This window comes from Phasianus colchicus, chromosome 1, assembly GCF_987193195.1.
Source record: "Phasianus colchicus chromosome 1, bPhaCol1.hap1.1, whole genome shotgun sequence".
In the NCBI taxonomy this organism is placed as follows: Eukaryota; Metazoa; Chordata; class Aves; order Galliformes; family Phasianidae; genus Phasianus; species Phasianus colchicus.
The window spans coordinates 173,543,355-173,562,746 of NC_143436.1; the positions used below are offsets into that span (position 1 = coordinate 173,543,355).

The following is a 19,392-nucleotide window of genomic DNA, read 5'->3' on the forward strand; positions in this document are numbered from 1 at the left end:
AGTTATTTCTGCTAGGGAAAACTAGATTAGAAGGTTCAAGGAGAAAGCAAACAAGTTGAGCGGGGAAATTTTTCCCAAACATGATCTCACTTCTACATCCCCTGAAGAACCACTGTGGGGCAGTTTTTATCAGTCAGTGATACATGCTGTTAGGTCTTGCCTTAGCAAGACACACAATGCGATACCCCGGGACATGGTGCCAGTCCATTGGAACCACCAAATAACATTAAAGCAACCTGAAGTGAGGAGTGGCATCAGCCAAGGGCTGGGTGGCAGATTCCAGCTCACAGGGTGGCTGACTCCACTGGGAAAGTCTCCTGATAATGTCAGTGAGCTAGAAAACAGTCTCCTAAGGCAAAGATCTCACCTGACACCTAGATACAGGGGTATCTCCACCACAGCCTGGCCCTTGCCCTCACTTCTTTTGTGCCCCAGCACCCCTGGCCTGGTGCCGCCACTCCAGACTAAGCCCAGCTAACTATTGGAGGGGAGGGCAGCATCCAGCTCCTTTCCCAAGGCTGCTACCTTTTGACCTGTTCTCTTTATTTTTGCAGGTTTGCCTCTCAGACCTGATACGAGGGCAGGAAGAGCACCAAGTGCCTTCCCTTCATCTTCCCTACCCACCTCTCTCTCCAGCAAAGCCCCACAAATCCACACCTGCCCCACAGCTGTCACTCAGTTCAAACAATCCAAATATGAAGTATTTCTGGCTCTGCATTGCTTTCAGTGGATCTGTAACTCTCATTTCTGGTCCAAAACTCACAGCTGCTGCTCTTCCACAGCAAGACAGTGAATACCTCACACATGCTGGTGCAGAAACACTTCATTTTATCCCATTGCTACTCAAATACCAACAGTAGCACAGCAGGATTTTGACCCATCCATGACAGAAATGCCAAATACAACAAAACTCACTCACTTCCAGCTAGGATATAATTTCCCATGGTGATTCCTCAACACTTGCAACTTAGCTTTCCTACACAGCTGGGCTGATGGTGATGTAGATCATTAACGGCCCTGGATGCCCTATTGCAGGCCTGTGTCCACACAGGCTAACATTCAAACTGACTTAGCCATGCAGCCATTAGCACAGCAAAGGGTAACAGAGTTGTGGCACTTCTGTAGGCCCTACTAAGCACGAGGCGTTTGCCTGAGACCTTACGTTTTCACACAGAGCTGTGATTTGTTATCCACACCTAGGCAGAGATGCTCAGGCCACACCACATTTACTCTCTCTTAAGAGCTTAAGAACGCTGCCTTCCCCAAATGTAAATGGAGAGTCTGAGGAAACACAAGCCTTTGAAGTGTGTGGGGGGAGATGTAATGCATCTAGGCAGAATATTTTAATTATGTGAATTACAACAGGGCAGCGTGCTCTTTTTCTTTTTTTTCGTGCTGAGTCATTTCCACTTGGACTCTGCAAACATGGAACCATGCACTGAGTGTTTAAGCATTTTGAATAAACTCTAGCTTTGGCAAGCCTTAAGCAGAGAAAAAGAAATCAGTCCTATTCTTCTTTATTTCCCCCAGCTTATTAGTGGCCTCTTTGGGAAAGACTGGAGCTAGCTGACTCTACCCACTGGAGACAGGCAGTGCCACGGGCCAGCATGCTGACACCATCTCACCCCATTCCCAGGAATGACTTCTGAAATGTCTCTGAGGCCGTCAGCTGCCATTCAGTCTCATTTGAATACAAAATATGGAGAGATGAATGAGAGTAATTTCTTGTCCTTCATGAGGAAAACCTGATACCCTGTGCATAGTTGTGGTATTTCTGTACAGTTTACATGCTTGCCACCAACCTTTTTCATTTTTTAAGTCTTTTGATTTTCTTCATAAAGCAGTTGTCCTGCTGAAGTCCAGCTAAATTAGGTGTTTATTCAGCATCTGTTCTCTCTAAATATTTACTAATGAAGAACTTTTAAAAAACTTTTCCCCTCAGCCTGCTTGCTAGGCAGCTTAACTTTTTCCATTTCTTTGATCCTGAAGTCCCCCCTTATTTTTAATTATTCTTCCCTTGGCAGCTGAAGGAAAATGTAGCAATATACACCAAGCCCTTCCCCACCCTTGCAGTTAACAAAGATACTGGTTGTAGATCAAAGAATCCATCAGAACACTCTGCTTCCTATGCAATAAGCCCTCTGTCTCTGGAATACGCAAGTTTATCTTCATTGTGCATTCCGATAAGATGTTATTATAGTAGTGACTTTAATTACATTTCTCATTATTGCATTAGTGTGCAGTAACATGGGGTTTCACTGCATCTAAATGTGATAGTTTGTAGAACATGGTGCCTTTAAGTCTTGGGAGAGAGGGAAGTAAAACTTCAAAAGCCACAAAACAAACAAACAAAAAAGCTTCATTTTACACACATTTGAGCAAAAGTCCCTGTGGAAGGAGTGAGAAAATTTTCTAGGATGTGGACTGGGAGATGGAAAAAGATGAAAAAACATAAGAAGGCAACATTGTACACACCTCTGTGTATCTCTGTGATGCAAAAACAGATTCTAGAAAACAAGTAACTATTCCACAAATTGAGAGATAGATAGCTTTTGTCCTTCATATAGTGATATTCGTGGAAGTGCATTTTAGTGGAGCATCTTTAAATGTTGATCTCTTTTTCTATGTAGGAGAACTATTTATTCTATAGTAAGATCAGAAGTCTTACAGCTGTGAGACTAATGCACTATCTCAGAGTATTTTGTCTTAGATAATGACTGGGTTAAAAAATTTTTGTAAGTGTAAAATACTCATTATGGTTTGTATATTTTGGATGTCTAACAAATATCAGCTGAACTGATATTCAGTAAAACAGATTTTCATATAACTCAGCTTCTCTGATAACATGATTAAATATGAGGCCTGCTATTTGGTGCCAGGTGATTCCCAGAGGATTGAATTTATCACATGCTTAGTCTTGCAATCTTTATTTAATAACTGCTTAATCTATAACTTACTGAAGAACGGTGATAGTTCCCATAAACAGCAGTCAACTTTAAATCAGAGTATAAATTATCAAATGCATTTCCCTTTGAGAGGCATAGACCTCAAAACAGACCTTTGCTACTGGTCCTATGGAATTAGAAATAATTTCATGATCTCCAACTGAATTGCTGTTGATGTATTTTCAAGGGGCGGATTGCAGCTCAACAGTTTTCTTCTTGAAGCCTCTAGCCAAAATATTCAGTCGGCCCCCAGCTTGTTTTAAAGAAACTACATTGTGAAATGGTGCATTGCTTGACCCCGTTGCTTGAAGCAACTATAAGTTTATGAGGCTTTTTTTACTTCTGCCAGATAGTGAAAATACAGATAGGTCTGATCCATATAAATCAAGTTTTTAATTAAAATACAGTGGGTTTGCTAACACAAATGGCATTTTTCCTTCTATTCACTGTATCCTGCTTTAATGCCAACACTGAACATAATATAAGCTGTGCTTATCAGTACAATGTTTTTGTCTGTCAAATATCACTAAGTTTTTTTTTTGTTTGTTTTGTTTTGTTTTCCTCTCATTATATTTTGAGTTTCTAATAGTCTAGTTTGTAGATATGTCTTTTTCCCTCCTGGAAGGCATATATTCTATCTTTGTTAAAAACGTGGGAGTGTTTTAAAATAAAACATTATTAAGAAGATGTTTGCCATCAACATTAATTGTGAACATCTTCTCATGTTTTCATCTGGAGAGGGAAATCTGAGGACACAATTCAGTGAGGAGAGTTTCAAATAACAATTCCAAGATGGTCTTTCATAGAAAATGTAGCATGTCTGTACAGAGATTATCCTTTCTATTTTGAGACATTTTTTAATGAGGTAGTAAGTCCATGAAAAAGGAAGACAGGAAAAAAAAAAAGAATGTTACCAACCTGTTGGTTTGACTGTTGTTTTTCCGTTTCTACAGCAAGAATATTAAGAAACCACATGAGCTTCTGAGGATCCAAATAACCTTACCTTCTAAGTAAACACAACACGCAAGGACTTTTTAGGGATCACTGCTCCACTATGCTGGCTTATGAAGATAAAATACGGTGAGAACTATCAGGAAGTTCACAGGCTACTGAGGTAATATTTCCATATGTCTTTCTCTTACAATTATAAAGACAAAAGTATTTTGCATCTATTTTGTAGCAAAGCTATGTAGGTAGAACTGGTTCAGATGAGTTTCAAATGAAGAAACAAAACAAAAACAAAACAAAAAAACAACAACAACCAAAAAACCAAGAACAGGAATTAGTAGGCTATGCTGACCACACTCTTAAAATATCTTTCAAAACATGTTGACAGTCTTCATAACTAATCTTCATTAAAAACATGGCTAAATGCCATGCATTAAAAATGCCTCTACATCCTCACTTTTAAATGTAATTCCAGGAGGGGTCAGGAAGGATATCCTCTAAGGTCAATAATTCCTTTCAAAAGTTCTGCTAACTAAAGTTGACATTTCTACCCCCAAAATCTTTGCATCTAACATGAAAGGAGTATGATTAAACTTAGGCTTGACTATTAGAGAAATCTGTCATTAAGCTAAAGAAATTGCTGAAGTGCAAGGTGTCATGACTTGGTTGTATTTGTGATGTGTAACCATAAGACAGTCCAGACAGCTATACATGCACTTAGTAATTTAACAAAGACACAAACAAAAAAAAGCAAAAAGCCAGTCTGGAACAAATCTGAAAACAGTTAAAAGCTAAATCAGCTGAAAAGAAAGAACATAAATAGAAAATGGAGTAATAATTAGGAACTGCCTAAAACATTCTAAAAGATGCTTTGAAAACTACTGTCCAGCTGAGAATGGAAGCAGTTCTAGTTAACAGAGAACAGACAGACTCAGAAGGGGTATGAATGCAAATACATTCTATAAAACACAAGGAGGCAAAAAAGAAGTAGATATTTCAGGAAAAAAAAAAAAAAAGAAGAAGAAGAAGAAGAAGAAAAAGCACCTTAGCAAACAAGGAGGAATAAAAAAATCCATGGCTATTAGAATTAAAAGTAAGAAAAGAGCTAAGCATCCCATAAATTAGAGTTCTTTAAGCAACAATTCATATCATTGGTGGAAATTACATTACTAGGTGAAAATGATAGAACTGTGAGTAATGAAGCAGACTCTTCAAAAAGTATCTGGAAAAAAGTGAAATGATACATTATCTATGCTACAAGCTAAAAACATATTTTCTATTTTAACAGTATTGAGGATGATGTTAAAAAGCAAAGTACGACTTAAGACATTGTGAAATCATCAGGTCCTGATACCTTGATCTCAAGAATTTTAAAGGTGTATGCTGAGGAGCTCTCTGACCCGTGCACGCTGTTTCAGTGGGTTTTGGAAGGCTGGTAACATTAAATCAGAAGACAGCAAATACAGTGTCAGCATATTAAGGAAGATATATAACATGAATGGTGTAATTAGCAGTCTCTCAGAGCTAAAAACAATTTCAGGTAGAACAGTGGACAGACCATACAGGTCTTAGTCAATAAAGAATTAAGGGAGGACTATGTGGGTTAACACCAATCAACAAAAAATATCTGCTGAAATTAAAACTGAATTAAAAGTTTGGCTGGTAAAGGAAATGGGTCTGAAGACTTTTTAGAGGTATTCAGCTTCATACTACCTGACATTTTAATTAGGAAATTAATGTAAGCTGTATTGAATTTGTATTATTCTAAACTGATTAAAAACTGGCTAGTTCCTACATCTGAAAATGTCATCGTAAATGGGGAAAATTTTATCAACCTGATGGGTTTTTAATGAGGGCCCAAAGAGATCATTCTTTGACCTTACAGTATTTAACTATGGTTTTAACAATGACCCAGAACAAACTATGAAGTTGTTTCTGAGAATTTTGCCAATGACACAAAGGGAAGAAAAAAAATTTCAAGACAATGTAGTCAGATTACAAATAGGGCAGGTAAGGACTTCAGGACCACTCCATCTTCAAGGAAGGACCAGATGACATTTAGCTAATATGCTTGTCAGTGAGAGGAATTCTGCCCATCGATAGGGAATTTATTCCAATACCTGCTTGTAAGCCTAGTGCTAGAAAACAATGCTTGTGTCTACATGTTTGAAAGTAAGCTGACGTACAGAAACAAGGAATGTTGGAAGACACATGAGAAAATGGAGACTCTGACCTAATCTCTAAAGAGGTTTTGAGCATGTGTCTCCTAGAGATTCTGTGATTTTGTGGTAGCCGTTTTACTTTACAGCAAGGATAAACCTAACCATGGAACAGTTGTACAACATGTACAACAGCAAGATCTGTAATGAATTTTCCATCACCAAAGGCTTCAAAATCTTTACATTTTCCAGAAGAATTGCTCTAGCTCAACCATTGCTATTGGCTTTGAAACCAAAATTCTAGAACTTCTGGATGTGTATGGACAGTGGTTCACTCTGCCTATGAATGTTTGTGAATCTTTACATGCTGTTTCTTTTCATCCAAGCAAATTTTCAACAAGAAAATTGTTCAAACTAGGATAAAGAATGGAATCAAATGAAATGGCTGAAGTTCATCTGATCCTTCCCAACATCAGGCATGAAGTTCAGAAGGTGGAGAAAAGGCAAGGAGTAACACTGATTCTTGAACCAGCAGAGACCAAGATACATTAATATTTCAGCCAGGACAGACAAACTGTAGGGAAGTGACACATTTCAGCCAGTGCTGGCTAAATGGAAACAGAATGGAAACAAAATCCTTCTGTAGTTTAACTTCTAAGGTCTACTCAGTCATCAATATTGTTATGCAAAAAGTCCAACAGATGCAAAAGTAGGTTGTCTCTGTCCATCTGATCTCATAGTTTCGAGGAGAAAGAAAAAGTCTGTCAACAGGGAGATTCTGTACTTCATAGTACTGTCAACTAGTTGGGATCTAGCCACATCTTTTGGAATAAAAAGATATCCCAATGATCACATTTTTCTAAGCATCTCAAAGTTGTATTCTCTGCAGCAGAAAACAAATTCAGCACAAATAGCAAGATGGATAGCTGGATCTAAATTCATTAAAAACTCTGGTGGTCTAAAGTCAGGATTTATAAAAGAAAAAAAGAAAGAAGGAAAAAAAAGAAAAAAAAAGAGGGAATATATGGTTCTTTGATATAATAAGATGATGACGACTTTCACTGGAGTTGCTTCAAATTTATGTTCTTGTAGATCACAGTAGAATTTGCCCCTAAAATCTTTAATCATAGATAATATGACTTCATTCTTGTGCAGCTGTTTCAGCAGGTACTTACACACAGAAACAAATATCTTTAGCTCAGTTACAATACTGGCTGGAAAAATCATTCTTCCTAGTTCTAAAAATTGTAGTAAGTTTAGTTGCAACCATTTTAAACACTTTTCTGAGATATTTTTGTTTGGCAACTGAAAGTTAATATTCGTTTTTCCCCATCATTGTGCTCATTTGCCTCTTGACACCTTTTTTGAACCTGAATGAAGAATGCCATGAAGATAAATGATAACTTTTGGATCTTACTAGTTGTCTCACCCCCAAAAGTGACAGAATCCACATTGTGGTGGCAGTACTTGAAACCACTCAGTATGCTCAACTCAGTGTCTCTTAGCATTTCTGTACTACCGTTATACAGTTTTCTCAGGTGCTTCTTGTTACATGCCAACTCTATTGATGATACCCTTTTTCCCTTCTCTCCCTTTAGTCACACATCTCCAAACCTCTCTGCTGCCTCCATCTTCTGCTTCTATGATTCTCTGAATTTATAGCTTTACTTCTAGAGTCTGAAGCAAAGAGTAGTGAGACAAGAGAAATTCTAATTTCTTTGCTGTGAGTGAACAAAGAAACCAGCTGCCCAGCACAGTCTCTGTGATTCTGTATTGACCAACGTGTTGCATAACATAGCAGCTGTTTTTTCCACCTGTTTTCCTTCTGAGAACTTGTATCTTATGCTACAAACATGCAGAAAATTGATGTGAGCAGCATGAAACATGCCTATATGGAACAAATGCTTTATTCTGCCTGTGCTGGAAAAGATGTGTGGCAGAGGACTCCCTGATTGTTCAAGTGTCTATTGTAAAAGCTGGTACAGATGCGCTCAAACTGCTCAGAGAGATGTCTGGATAGAAAGATCCCCAAACAACCAGTGAATAAGGGGTAAACTGAGCAATCTCCAAGCTCCTAGACATCACATGCAACATCAAACTTAGCAAAATCCAAGCATGCAAGGCTGGGGTTGATCCAGTCCCATGTGGGGAAGGGTAACAAAAAGAGTGGAGTGGACATCCCAGCAGGGTTTGGTTTTGTTCATGTACCCGGTAAGGGATAGTGATTGCTGCTACTTAAAGTAGCATCCTTCCTTTTCACAGCAATGCACACCAGGCTACATTCCCAGTTACAGAACAGCCCTTGCTTTCCAGGGCTCTGGCACAGAAGAAGCAGGCAGCAGAACCACAGCTATTTTGCTGTTCCCAAGAATCTGCTGCCAGAGGCAAGTGTCTGCTTTGTCTTTGCCTAGAGAGAGCCCACGAGGAAAATGTAACTCACACAGTAAAACCACGATGCTGCCCATGCCAGAACATATTGAGAGGGTTGAGGTATCTCCCTCGCACAGTTCATGACACTGCTGTTATAGCAGTTATTTCTTGGTGGGTAGTGGACAGTGCCAATACTTCACTGGAGCCCTGCAACAGCACATACACAGAGCAGATATATTTACAGCTCTTAGGAACTTGCAGTCCCTTCCAAGTGGAAAATCCATGTTATTCTATTCATTTTACAGAGTGCCTGTGCTAAAAATAATAATAATAATATATTTTTTTAAAAAATTAGTACCTGTCCTTTCCTTTTCACAGCTACATCCAATCTACTATTTTCTACATACCCATTTACTCACAATTTTGTTTACAGACCTATCCAGCATAAAAAGACAAAATGCAGACCAAAGCAAAGAGAACATTCTCAGATCAGGTTTTGGTTCATGAATAAAGAAAGCTGGTCCATGTTTTACAGACTGGGATTTGAGAAGGAAAGTTGTATTGTGTGCAGGCCAAAGTAGGGCATTTTCTCTTACAAGGGACAGGATAGGAAACCAGGCTGTCATCAGGGATAACAGCATGTGAGGAATGGAATTAGCAGATCCTAAGTGGTGCAGGGACTGACAGGTGGTCACAACAGCAGAAATGAATCCTGAACACAAGAGCACAGGATTTGAAAGCCATACTGACAAAGAGTTGGACTTTAGGGTAGGGTCTTAGTGAGTGTGTGAAGAAAGGGGAAAAGACTAGGTGTGATATGTGAGTTCCTCTCTTCATCGGTAGGTTAGCAGATGACAGGTAATGCATGCACATATTCAGCCATTGTAATAAGACAGCATAACCTGAAAAACAACTGTATTCCCCACAGTATCACTTATAGCATATCAAAGTCTAGAAATCTGTATACTCACTTGACCACTTAATTAGACTGTTTTCCAAATGGTGCAGTTAAAATTGGCACCACCACACATGGATGCAATCTACTTGTTTTAAATGTAACTGAGTCTATTATCAAAAAGCTACTATCAAAATAAAGATTCAAGGACTGAATGACAAATCCAGTCTGTCTGCTGCTATCCCCTGCTGGTCAGGATAGCTCCAGTAGCAGTACTGATTCACAACACCAATGATAATGGACTGTAGACCATGTAGACCACCTCGTTCTGCCACCTCTTCACTGGCAGCAGTAGTTGTGAGCAGAGAAACAAGAAATCACAGACTTCAACACTGGAATGGAAGCAGTGAGATTCAGTGGAACTGAATTATGAAAGCCCTCAGATTCACGATCAAGGAAGGAATCATGTCTCAGAGAGTTCTACTCCACACCACAGCCAAGCCAGCATAACTATCCATGCATCTTTACTCAATGGCCAACATGAGCTAATGCATCTTAGCAATATTTAAGACAAGTAGGGTAGAGGAGTGGAAACTGAAGGATATTTTATTTTATTTATTTATTTATTTATTTATTTTGAAAATTTATTTTATTTGTGTGACATGCACGCTGAGGGAGGCCATCCTCACCCATATGATGCAGTGTATGGCAGCAGCTGCTTGCAAGGGTGAAAGTGCAGGATTTAATAGAGTGGGCTAAGGTGTGAGCTTCACCAATAGCTTTTATACCTAAATATGCAACTGAGCTATCACTGTGATGTATTTCATGCAATTATGTTACTTTCCTCATAATCTTTATACAGATTGACGCTTTAAGTAGCTAACTTAAAAATAAACAGCACTGTGGATGTAAAATCTCCAGGCATGCTGAGTTTGGATGTGTGATTGGCACTTCATAAATGTTTACAGTGATTTATAAATAACAGTATCTCCTCTGCCACTCATCTGTCAAGAAGCCTCATGAAGGAGAAAGGAGACGGCAGTGGGGAAGCAGTGATATTTTAAGATGTTTTGGACCAAAGTGGTAAAGTGAGGAATTCAGAGAGTTACATTACATCCCCCTTCTCCCTCACAGCCCTCACACACATGCCTTGATGAATTTGTACTGCGGAGCTGTAATTCCATTGTGGCTTTCTGATGTCTACACAAACAACATTAGCTTTTCTGTCATGTTTTACAAGGAAAAGAATTTTGGCGAAAATGTCAGCAGGATGGTATCTTTAATCATACTTATTGATTGACTTCAAAAGCTCGGTGCAATTTAACTGGAACCCTCTATGCAATCAGTCGGGCTCAGCCAGTACCTATTCCTCGCATTGCCTCAAGCCCTACATTCCCAGATACCTCTTACTTCTAGTGTCCTCTGGTACCAGTGCCTGCATCAGGGTTTCCTGATATTTCCCTTTCAGCCTGTCCTTATTACAGCTAATACAGTACACAAGAATTTGGTTAGAAACGGTTTCTCATAGGTAATTCGAGGGTTTAATAGGTAATATCTAAGGCAGAACATACATCCACTTAACAACAGTTTGCTGTTCTCTGGGCAGTCCCATGAACCAAGGGGAGCATTCACAACCCTATGCAAGTATTACAACCCACTTTATAACATAACTTCTGTTTGAATTACTGTTAGGAGGTAAATGGAAGTTCTACGAGACCGGCTCACAAAACCATTGGGCAGCAAAATCCAGGCACTGCCTGCTCGGCTGGTGAGACCCTAGCCTCTGGATCCCACAACCACAAGCACTGGTGTGACAGTGGGACGAAGAGGGCTGCTGTAGGACACCTCCCTGGCCGACATCCCTGTCTGTGGTGTCTGTCTGTACAGAGGAGCCTGAGAGAGCTGGTGGCCCCGTGCAGCACGGCCCGGGGAGGTGCAGCTGGACCCCAGCCCGCTGCTGGTGCCCAGCTCCCTCACAGGGCGCTGTCCCAGCGTCCCCCCACAGCCACCCTGCGGTGCTCCGAGCCATTTGTGAGGGTCCTCTGGCTGCGGAGGCACGTCAGCAGGATGGGTCCCCGGGCACAGTCACAGCCCCGGAGGGACAGGCGGGAAGTGAGGGCTCTGCGGTTCCCCTCGCCCCCTCCGGGCGCCCGGGCCCGGCCTCTGCCCCCAGAGCGGCGGGGCGGGAAATGGCGGCGTCCGGGGACCGGGATGGGTGCGAGCAGCGCGGGGCGAGCCGTGCGCAGTGGGGGTGCGGAGGGTGAACTCTGCGAGCGTGTCACTGCGTGTGCGAGCGCCTGAGTGTGTGTGTGTGTGTGAGAGAGAGTGTGCGCGCGGGGCGGGCGGCGGGGGGAGCGCAGGGGCGGGCCGGCGGCAGCGGCGCTGCTGGCCGCGCTCCAGCCCGGCGCACTAATACAGGCTGGCGGCTCCCGCCTGACTGACGCCGGCCGGGGCTGCTGCTGCCGCTGCCGCTGCCGCGCTGCGCTGCGCCCTGGCCCCGCCGCCGCCGCCGCCGCGCAGCTGCAGCCCCGCTCCCGCCCGCGGCGCGCCGAGACCCCAGCCCGCGCCGGAGGCAGGTAAGAGCCGGGCTCCCGGCCGCGTCCCGGGACGGAGCGCGATGCGGCGGGGGGCACGCGGAGGACGGTCCCGAAAGTTCGCGCCGGGGGCGGGCGGCGCACCTGGGGCGGGCGGCATCCACCGGGCGGGCGGGCGGCATCCCCCGGGACGGTGCCCCTCGGCGGGAGGGGGCCGGGGTGCGGGAGACACGGCGACGCCAGGGCTGCGAGCGAAAAGGAGGAGCGCGGGGAAAAAGAACGTTGTTGTGGATGGCTGGAGGCTGACAAGCATTCCCGCTGCGAGGGCTGCTTTCCTTAAGGAAAACAAAACCCACATGACACGTTCGGAGATGGTTTTTCACTTGCAGAGGTTATTTTCTGTTCGAGAAATCCCGCCGCCGGACGCGCTCCCGAATGGAACGGAGCAGAAATTCGGGGATTTGGGTTTGTGCTCCAGCTGCAGGCGCGGGATCCTTCAGAACCAAACCCTCGTAAGGCACAGCCCGAGCCGGGGGGGGGAGGTCCACAGTTGGGCCCGTTTGTATCAATTCCGATATCGTGTGGTGGCAACTTTGTGTTTTCCCACTTGGATTTTATGGGTGAATTAATTTGATCCTGGCCGGGGTCGCTCGCGAAGGCACGTCAGTGGGAATAAAAATAAATGACACACACATGCGTGCCCACAAACACACGCGTGCTGTTAATTGCTGGCGTTTTACAGATTAGTGAAAAAAAAAAAAAAAGAAAAGAAAAAGCGCAGCCCAGGATGGCCAACTCTTTGGTGAATGAGCTCTGCCTTGGCAGCAGTAGGAAGTGATGTGCACGTCTCTGGAACGGGTTCAAGTTTGTGGCTGCTGGGGAAGGACACTGCGGAGAGCACGAGTTTTGGTGCTTTGCATCTCCCGTGTGCTGAGATGTGTGTCTGTACGGGTGGCGATGCCCTCCTCGGCTCCCAGAGCGTAAGCATAAGAAAACGCCACAAAACTCTTCCCCTCAGCCTTGGGAGGGTGAATGTCATCTCTCACCCAAACGTCATCCAGGCAGACAGCTGCCGTTGTCCAGATTTGATATGTGCCCACCTCTGCCTGGTTTGCGTTTGCTTCCTGCTGTACTTTAGAGTGGAGGCTTTGGGTGTAATTTTTATTTCATTTATTTTTACACACTGAGTTACTTTGACACAGTAGCTAGAAGAAGTGTGCCACAAAGTGTTCTTAAAGTGAATCGTTTCAAGAAGCACACTGTTCTACATTCTGAGTTCTGCAGTAATGTCTATTCCTGTCTGCCCTTTGTGATGGAGTTACAGATGTTTTCTTCTTCACTCTGTTACAGGCATACAAGCAATAAGCAATAACTGCAAAAACAAACAAGGGTCACTTGTATTTTATTATGCACCCCGATTTGATCAGGATTTGTGTTTTCATAGGAGTTGGGGATGGATGCTTTATTTACATGCAGAACTAAGCTGAACACAAAGGTTTGCTCTAAGCTCTCACCTGCACAACTTTGCAGAGCTGTTAAGCATTACTATTTTATCACTGCACTTGTCCCAGCCTGAGAGCACATACACTGTGCTGCACACCTACAGAAGGTGGAGGTGAGGCACTCGGAGCTTCTGCATGCGAACTGGTGGTGGTTCCCCATCTGCCTTCACTGGGAACAAGGCAAGGCCCAACCCACTAAAATAAGACCACAGAAATGTTGGCGGAGCGTATCACATAACATCTGGACAGTTAATTCTCCTTTTTCCCCTTTTATTCTTTTACAGACTTTGTGCATCTTGAGCTTGAATCCTCAGCTATCTGCTGTTATCGGCTTGGCAGATAGGGTGTCATGTAATCCTCTCTGCTGAATGCTAAAGTGCTGTAATTGTGATGGCCTGGCTAATCTGTCTCGATAAACTTTTATTTTTCCATTGTTACATTCAAAGGACAATGACTACTAATTACAAGTGACCTCTAACCAGAACACCAGTTAGTGTTTATCACTGGTGCTGATACTCACTAAGAGTAATTCAGCTCTATGGGGCACCCTGCTTCAGAGAAACCTGACAGAATAAGGGGAGCCAAAAGGGGAGAAAATACAAACGCTCTCGGTCATTTGTGGTGAAAATGTAGTGAAGTGTACATAGATTCCATTTGCTCTGCAGTATGCCTGTTGCAAATAATAATGACATGGATGAGGAAGAAATAATTAAAAATATCATAAATATTTTAACTGAAAACAGCACAGCAAAAACGTACAGAACGTTGTTATGGTAGGCTGCCTGGTTTCCTGCTGCAGGCTGGTATAAGGAGTCATTAGTGTTATTGTACATTAACAGCAAAAGATAGTAATAGCAGTGACAATTTGAGAGAATCATTGCTTTCCTATTATTGTCTTTGAGAACATTTGTTCTAAGAAACATTAGACTGAATACAGTGTAATAAAATTAATTTTTCAAAAATATCCCCAATTATTTCCCATCTTACATTCTTTTATAATATTTGAATGATAATAGCATGGGAATTTTACAGATGAAGAGGTGAATTAAAGAGTCTAGGGCTCTGCATATTTATTGTAGTAGCTGAAAACCACGCTGTGCTTTTGCAGATGAGTTAGATCTAACAGACTGTGGGATCAGAGCCCAGTCCAAGATCCTGACAAACAGATGTATGCATTTAAAACAGGTGAAACTTTTTCAGGTTTTAGTGAAGATACCTGTGATTTTTAGATGGGTTGTTCCACAGGATCAACAGCAGGTTTCTGAAAGAGCTATTGCAGCATCTCAGACAGGTCGAGCAGTTTTTCTTTGAAGTTCAGCTCCTCTGGACACAGACACAGCAAGGACTCAGTGGAAATGGAGACAGTTTCCCAGTTGACATTGTTGCCTCTATGTAAATAGACAAAACAAAAGAGAAAGAAAATTATAATCTCTGTGCTTTTTTTTTTTTTTTTTTTTTTAAATTGAGACATGAGGATCCAGGTGTGTTTCTCACCGGAAGGAGAAATGCCTTATCTTTCCTGCATCCTGCTCTCCAGTACTTGTTTTTTTCCCTCTCTCTTATCCATTGTCAGGAGCACCACCGTCCTCCCCTCTGTCAAACTCAGCATCATCTTTTGACTGCTCTGTTTCCTTACAAGTCGGTACTCCCAGATGTCTTCTGACATTTTTTTCTTTGCATGGCTTCTTACATTCCTTCTTCCTTTTGTTTGCAGCTGCCAAAGCATTAGTCCACACTTTGGCAACCATCCAGCTTGATACTGCAACCTCCCGTTTCCCAACAAGCTCTCTTCTTCCACCTACGTTCTGTTCACAGTCAGTGAAAGGTCCTGCCAAAATCCTCTATCTTCTGCTTTCCATTCTGAAACGTCTCTGTGCTGACCTATCTTACTGAGTCTTTATATACTCCTGGTCTTAGTTTAGACCATGAAAATGTTCCTTGCTTCCAGTGTTTTCCAGATCCATTGGCCTCAGTCTTGTGGTTCACTGAAAGACAGAGAGGAGAAGGGAAGAAAATTAGCAGACCCTTGAGTCATTCTAGTTTGTTCTGCTTCAGGCTTCCTTTCACCCTCATTACCTGGCTACAAAAGGAGCAAGATTTGTCATTTCTTGATAACTGTTACTCTGTGTTTGTTCTGCCTTGTATTGTACTTGGTCAGGCAACTGTGCTGTGAGAACACAAGGCAGCAAGCTATTGGTGGTGGGACCTTTCCATAAAGTGGTGTTTGCTAACAGCAAAGCTCCATGTAATTAAGAATACTTTATAATGCAAATAACTGTGTTACTGAGGTCAGTACATTTAAACAATGCTTAATCATTTAACGTTCTCTTGCTATGCCTTTCCATAATGAAAAATCATTTTTTAAGCATTCTTGCGTAGCGTTTCTCATCAGGAGATATCAAAGGGCTTCTACAAAGCAGTCATTGTCAGGATACCTATGTGATAGATGCAGAAACCTGAGGGAAAATCAATTACCCAGAGGCTTGTGATCCCACACAACTGCCCAGTAGGCTCAGAAGGGACCAAAGGCACGAGGATTTCACACAGATTTCAAGACTCCATTGTGGTTGCTTGCTGGCCTGGCCTATCCAAACCTACTTGTCTCCATCCAATTGCTGTGGATGTGCCCAGTTGCCAACATGCAGTTGCTTACCCTGCGGCACAAATGAGGTAGCTAATTTATCTCTTTAATCAAGAGACCTTGGATTACTTCATGGAGGGCACAAGGCCTTCACAGGGACATCTAGAGTAGAGAAACTGAAATTAATTCTGGTGTGAGGCACAACCTGCAGCTCCCTTGGCTGCCCTGCTGCATGTCCTGCAAGACTTCTGCTGGGACATCGGCTTCTTGGTGGGAACCTGCATGGGACTTTGGCAGAACTGAGTGATAGGAGGGGAGAGGAAAGGTAGAAATGGAGCTGGAGAGATGAGATGTTCCCTGCACCTGCAGATGTGCAGGAGAGAGATGTGTTCCTTCTAAAGACTTGGTGCCCTCTTCCTGCCTTTTGTTTGTTATCCTGCATTTTCTGAAGCTGGCTGTAACCATGGCTTGCCATCTTGAATGTTAAAGAGAATTCAGCCCTCATTTTATGCTCCCAGGCTCAAATGTAGACATATGAAGGCTGTTTAATCTCATAAGCAAGTGTTCTGGTTTGCAGAGCACCCACATCTTCAGCTGAAGTCACTGGGAACTGCCAGCTGTCTCCTCTTTTACACCCCACAGGAGAGAACTAGATAGACAAGTTCTTGCTCCTTTTGCTCTTAGTCATATTGTTGTGAAATAGCTTCCGTAGAGAGTCCAAGCATATCCAGATATTTTTGATGAAAATGCTTGGGACCATTGGCCCCTTGTCCAAGGCAATTCTCTCTGCTCAATCAGATCTCTACATAGATAAAACCCATGATATCAGTGCCTACCTGTCCTCCACAGTCCTTTTTTGCAGATTTCCAGAATGTAAACCCTGTGAATGCTCCCTTCCCTACTCCTCACAGGGTTTCACAAGCCACTGAGGGCTCAGTTAGCACAGACGGCTGCGACTCTTGGTGCAGGAGAGCCTTTATGTCAATCTTATTGCACTGACAATTTCCCACAGCAATGTGCAATGAAAGCCTTTTAGGAAAAACAGTTTTGAATGCAATATGACTTGAACACAATGAAATGCTGATGTGATTCCACGGAAAACTGCTAACATGAAATATATAGAAAGTTTTGTGTGTGAAACTTATCCCCCTATAGGGATTTGGCTGTAGGGTCTGTCTCTAGGCCTGCTGTCAGTCCAAGCGGGACCACTTCTGGAAGTTCTCCCTTCTGAGTGTTTTATTGACAGTCTGTGTGACCTATTGATCTATATTTCACTCGCCAAGCTGTGTGTTGCATTCAGTGATACTAAATCTGCCAAAGATGTCTGCTGCATTAACTCCGTAATGGAGTAAGTAGCCCTTCAGGCAGGCATCCCCGATGTCTATCTGGGGCCTTAGGTGTCAGGTGTGAAGCCTACGTGCTGAGCTGCAGGCCTGTGGCTGGAGCTGCTCTGTCACATGGGGTTCTTGTTGGCCACGCTAACTTGTTCTTGTACCCAGCTAACTCTCAGCATCACAGTTGCCTTTTGGTTCTATGACTTGAGATACATGATGCAAGTAGGCAGCGGATCTCAAAGCACAAGATATGGATCCTGGTGTCAGGACTAAAGCTTGCAGATCTGCCTAAGGGAGCCAACCTCCCTTCATTTCTGTGCCTCCCAGCAGGGAATGGACAGAGCTGGGCCCACATCTCCTGCTAGCCAGATGGGATGTGCTACATGTTTTGCCTTATGCATTTTGCATGTATGTGCTGTAAATGTACATCTTGAACTAAAAAAGTGCATTCCTTTCCACCAACTTAAGTTACTTCCAGGATAGCCTCCTCACCAGCTTTGAGCATCAGATCCTAGGTGGAGCAAATGTTCTTTAGAAGTATCCTTATTCAAAACATTCTTAATATCTAACTAAGCAAATCCTTTTCCTAAAATGGGTATTTGGGAATTGCTCCAAGAACAGCAGTGATTGATAACAAGGATTACAGTATCTGATTAGTGTGGATATAAGCTTCAGGCCAGCAACGAAGCTGAAATTCTTTTCTAGTCCCCTTCTTCCTTTGTGAAGTGTTTGTTCTGGAGGCACTTGGCTGCATGCTTTGTATTAGAGACGAGTCAGCGTTTATTTTAAAAGCAGGAACTCTATTTTTTGCGTATTTCCAACTGTTCCATTTTTAGAAACACCGATGGGCTTTGCTACAGTTTCTCTGGGAATGGTGAGTATGTGAAGAATGCAGGACAGACTGTCTATGGAATGGGGAGAACCAGAGCCACGAGAAGACATGTTAGCTCTCCAAGGCAGGTTGATGCACCTCACCATCATAGCCCACTCTCTCCTGCCTTTTCCCCACAAATACATCATCAGAACTTCCCCATGGCATGCGTACTCCTTAGCCCCTTATCTCAGAAAGGTGGAATGCAGTTGAGAAATGAGTACTTTGTCACAGCTGCCGGTCAGAGGAAGCCAGGCCACAGGAAGGGATAAGGGGAATGGGTCTTCTTCCTGCCTTGGAGGAGCAGGGCATGAGGTAGAGGAGAGGGTGTATCCTCTGGGATTGCATCTCAGAGACTTCGGTGTGCCCCAGCCAGAGAATATACTTTGGTCTACTCCATATAAACATGGCAGTTGCTGGTTTCCTTTAACATTTAATACTGAGGAAGGAAACCCGGTCAAAGAGAGATTGTAGTGATAGGTTGGTCCAGTTTCATATTTTTGCACGGATCTTGGTTATGGTAATTTTGTGTCGCGCTTTCAAATATTGTGGGAGATTTTCAAAGGCACAAATTAGTGTGAATTTCTAGTCCTGTGTTTTTGGTGAGCATGTTTCTCCTGAGCAGTGGGATGCAGGAGCACTGTCCGAGTTGGCCTAGGGCTTGAAACAGTGCAACCATGTTAGCATAGTGCTGCACCTGAAAAGAGCAACTCTTTGGCTTGATCACAATAGAGAGCCGTAGGGCCAGAAGGGTTCTCAGGAGGCTTTCTAGTCAATTCTTCCTCCTTATGGCTAGCACAGTTATTCTTCAAGAAAACTGTGTAAGTCTGGGAGGCTCTGGAGTCCCCTCCTTGCTTCAGAAGCCACCTGGACAAGGTCCTGAGCACTCTGCTCTGGGTGTCCCTGCTGTAGTTGGGGTTGGGCCACGTGCCCTTCAGAGTTGCTTTCCTCTACTGTGCTGTGATACTGTAATTGCTCTCTCAGACCTCCAACAGCAGACAGTATCCCAACACTTTACTGTTAGCTACTTTCTTTGTCTCTTCACATGAAAGATAGATTGCTGCTATCTTACTTGCACATTTTGTACATTTGCATACTCCTGCTATGTCCGTGACCCTCCCTTCTTCCTGTCTAACACGGTTTTGCTGCTTCTGGTACTCAAAAGATGAAGTCATTCAGTGTTCAGTCTGCAGCTGTACAGTGTCTTGTAGATGTGCATGTTCAGAGTGGTCCCACTGCAGGAATTAGCTCAT

General features: G+C 43.1%; 1 protein-coding gene across 1 annotated transcript in view; it reads left to right on the forward strand.

Moving 5' to 3' along the window:
• The first annotated feature begins 11,808 nt into the window (after positions 1–11,808).
• The window catches only part of SMAD9 (SMAD family member 9), a 41,618-nt gene continuing 34,034 nt past the window's right edge, over positions 11,809–19,392 (forward strand). Inside the window, exon 1 of the mRNA XM_031615696.2 lies at positions 11,809–11,893. The gene's annotated coding sequence lies outside the window, so the exon portion shown is untranslated. The remainder of the gene's footprint in view (positions 11,894–19,392) is intronic.